The sequence below is a fragment of the Elephantulus edwardii genome, unplaced genomic scaffold, assembly GCF_000299155.1.
Source record: "Elephantulus edwardii isolate Elephantulus edwardi_28Jun2011 unplaced genomic scaffold, EleEdw1.0 scaffold00011, whole genome shotgun sequence".
Taxonomy (NCBI): domain Eukaryota; kingdom Metazoa; phylum Chordata; class Mammalia; order Macroscelidea; family Macroscelididae; genus Elephantulus; species Elephantulus edwardii.
Genome location: NW_006399761.1, coordinates 25,210,363 through 25,213,656, shown reverse-complemented (window position 1 = coordinate 25,213,656; position 3,294 = coordinate 25,210,363). Strand labels below are relative to the sequence as shown.

At 53.8% G+C, this 3,294-nt stretch overlaps 1 pseudogene; it reads left to right on the top strand.

Annotated features, from left to right (window-relative positions):
* Positions 1-698: 698 nt before the first annotated feature.
* The window catches only part of LOC102864924, a 5,493-nt pseudogene continuing 2,897 nt past the window's right edge, over positions 699-3,294 (top strand).

Below are 3,294 nucleotides of genomic sequence, written 5' to 3'. Positions count from 1 at the left end.
GGAGCCCAGCCGCAGAGTCACTTCACCGACCGGACGCCGCGGCCGCCGCCGCCGCCGCCGCCATTTTCCCAGCGCGCTCGGGCTGCGTTCGGCTCTTTCCGCCCGGGCCCAGACGCCGCCGCGAGGCGCCTCGCGCGCTCATGCCTCCGCCTCCCTCCCCTGCGACCCCGTCGCCGTCCGCGCACACGCCGCGAGCTCCACGCGCCGCCGCCGCCGCCGCCCCGCTGCCCTCCCTTTCCTCTTCCGTCGCGGCCTCCCCGCCCTCGGTCCACCCCCTGGGCGCGCTGGCCCACCCCGCCCAGCCCGGATCTCTGTCAGCGGCCGGAAGGGAGACGCCGAGCCGACGCGGCCGCGGGGGGAGCCCGGGTGAGTCGGCGAAGATGGCGGAGACGCCGGGCGGGTCGGCGGGGGCGCGGTCGGAGCGGGGTCTCCCGGGCCCCGCCGAGGCGGAGGCAGTCGGCCCGTGTGCGCGCCGGTCTGGGCGGGGAAGGGACCGGCCGGGGCCGCCGCTGTGCACCGGGCTCGGCGGAGCAGGAGGCGAGCGGACGGCGCTGCACGGCCTCGCCCTGCACGCACGGGGGCTGCTCACCGATGGCCCCTCCGCGCCGCTGCGGCCCCGGAAGGCCATGTTCCTGCTGCTCGGCGCCTAGCACCTTGCCTAGGACGTTAGGACGGGGAAGGCGGGCACTCGAGGACAGATGGCCGCGAAGGAGAGGGCCAGCTCGGTACTGGGCGTGAACTCCACACGATGGCGAGGGGTTCTCTCATTCCGCACCGATGCGATCGGGAAGCCGGCGAAGTGACTAGTGTGCATAATACCCTTAGAGCTGCAGCCGGAGCACCTGATAAGACCTTGGAGTGGCTTTCCCTAGCTTTGTCCCCCTTAGGACTGCTGCTTCAGGCTCTGCAGTCACTAACACACCCAGCTCGCTCCCTGCCAGCACCGCCTTTCCTTCCTGCAATGGAAGGCTCTCTCGAAGTGGATGCATGCAACTTCAGCTCAACAGAGCCCATCTGAAACAGGCAAAGCTCCTCGGACCAGCAGACCTCAGGACCTGTACTATTAACCATCAGTCCTCCTTGAATCCCCCCGCCCCCCAGTCTACCCAGAAATCTTCGGCTTCCACACACCTGGCTTTGGATCCTACATCACACAAGCATGTCCTTCCCACATCCATTCCCACCCACTCCTGCCTGCAGAACCCTGGTTTCTTCAAGGGTGGTCACCAAGGGGCCTTGCCTAAAGGAAGAAATGCCCCAAGGAATATTTGTAAAGTGATCTAAAAGCAATTACGGTAACCTCATTCCCCTTCTCCAGTAAATTTCCATTTAAAGGAAAGGGGGGGGGAACCCACCCCAGGGCCCTCCAATAGACGCTGACTTCCGGCAACCCCTTTGTGGAAGTAGAACTGCCCCAGCTGGGTTTTCAGTAGTTGGTTGGGAAATCGATTTCCAGGCCATTTTCCCGAGATACCTCAGGGTAGAGTCAAACTTGAAACCACTTGGTTATCAGTCTAGCAACTTACCAATGTCCCCCACCTAGCGAGTCCACGAGCGTTGGTGTCTTGGTCCACACGGTTAAGAACCTACTTCTTGGATTCTCTCCCTCTCAGCTGCTCAGCTGGAGACCTGGGCGATCCCGTCCCACCTCCTATTTACCGCCTCAGAAACCCAATGGAGGGTCGTCTTTGAGCCCCTCCCGCTGTGCGATTAGCAGTGGTTTCAGGTGGAGTGGCCATGTGGTTACGATTTGGCCAATGAAATACAAGCAGAATCTGCTTGGTGGCCCTTCTGGGAAGAGCTGTCTTTTCACAATAAAGGATCAGATTTAACTGACATTCCCTTTAACCCTTACCTCTGGCTTAAAACATGTTTTTCATCCATGGGGGGGAGTGGCGGTTAGCTGCAGCCAAGTTGAGTCTTACAGTAACCCCCATGTGTGCAGAATAGAACTGCTGCACAGGATTTTCCACAGTTGTGACCGTTCAGAAACAAATCAGGCCTGTGTTTGCAACCACATGTGTGGGTTTGAACTCCCAACCATTCACTTAACCCAGCCTATAAACTATATGCCCCTGTATAGCATCCATCTTGTGATAAAAAGTGAGAGATACGTTCATATATATACACACAAGTATACACACTTACAGTATGCTTTTTTTTCATTGCTTGACCCCCAGACTCATTTGCCAGACCTTTACTAGTTTAACTGTTTGGTAACTGGTAAAGGCACAAGAGCTGGTAACAAGGTTTCCTTCCTTGTAACTCAAGCTTTTCATTTTCTGTGCTCAGTTAATACATGCATCAGTGAGACCTTTTAATGTATTTGAAAGGTGTGCATTCTAGAAGAATAATGAAAAAACAACTCATGTTTCCCCAAGTTCTTGTACACCTATATTTTCAAATCAGCAATCCCATACACGAAAAATCAGCATGACTTTTCAATAATTTGTTTACATGTCACCATCTAGTGGTAGAATTATGTTTCCAGTAAAATAGAATCTACATCAAGAAATTTCTAATCCTCTAGTTGGTAGTAAGGGAGCTCTGATGGCCTAGTAGTGGTAAGGAACTTTGCTGCCAACTCTATAGTTCGAATCCCTCAGCTACTCTACAGGAAACAGGTGGGTAGTTTTTTTCTTATTCTATTTACTGCTGCTGAAAACTTGCTAGACGGTGAGTTTTGAATGGGTTCCAACTTGATTGCACGCAAGGGTTTGTAGCATAGACACGCTAGGTGGTGGTGGTGGTTATGTGCCGATACACCCATCCCGATTACCCCAGTCACTGAATCAATCCACCTCTTACAACATGTCCAAAGTATGTCAGACGAAGCCCTTGAATCCTTGCCTCCAAGGAGTAGCCTGGTTTAACCCTCTCCATGATGAATTGTTTGTTTTCTTGGTAGTCCATGGTACATTCAATACTCTTCTCCAGCACCACAACCCAAAGGCATCAATTATTCTATCCTCCCTAGTCATTATCCAACTCTCTGATGCATAACAAGTGATTGTAAAGACCATGGCCTGTATCAGATGCACCTTAGTCTCCAAAGACACACTGTGTTGCTCTTGAGTAATTTAGAGAGGTCCCTAACAGCAGACTTTCCCATCGCAATACGTTTTTTGATTTCCCTGGCTGCTGGTGCCAAGAGTGTTGACTGTGGAGGCAAGCAAACTAAAGCTGTGAACAATCTCAGTCTCTTCACCATCCATCCTGATGCTGCCAGTTGGTCCAGTGGTGAGAATCTTTGACACTGAGCCTCAATCCATACTGAAGGCTGCAGTCCTTGAC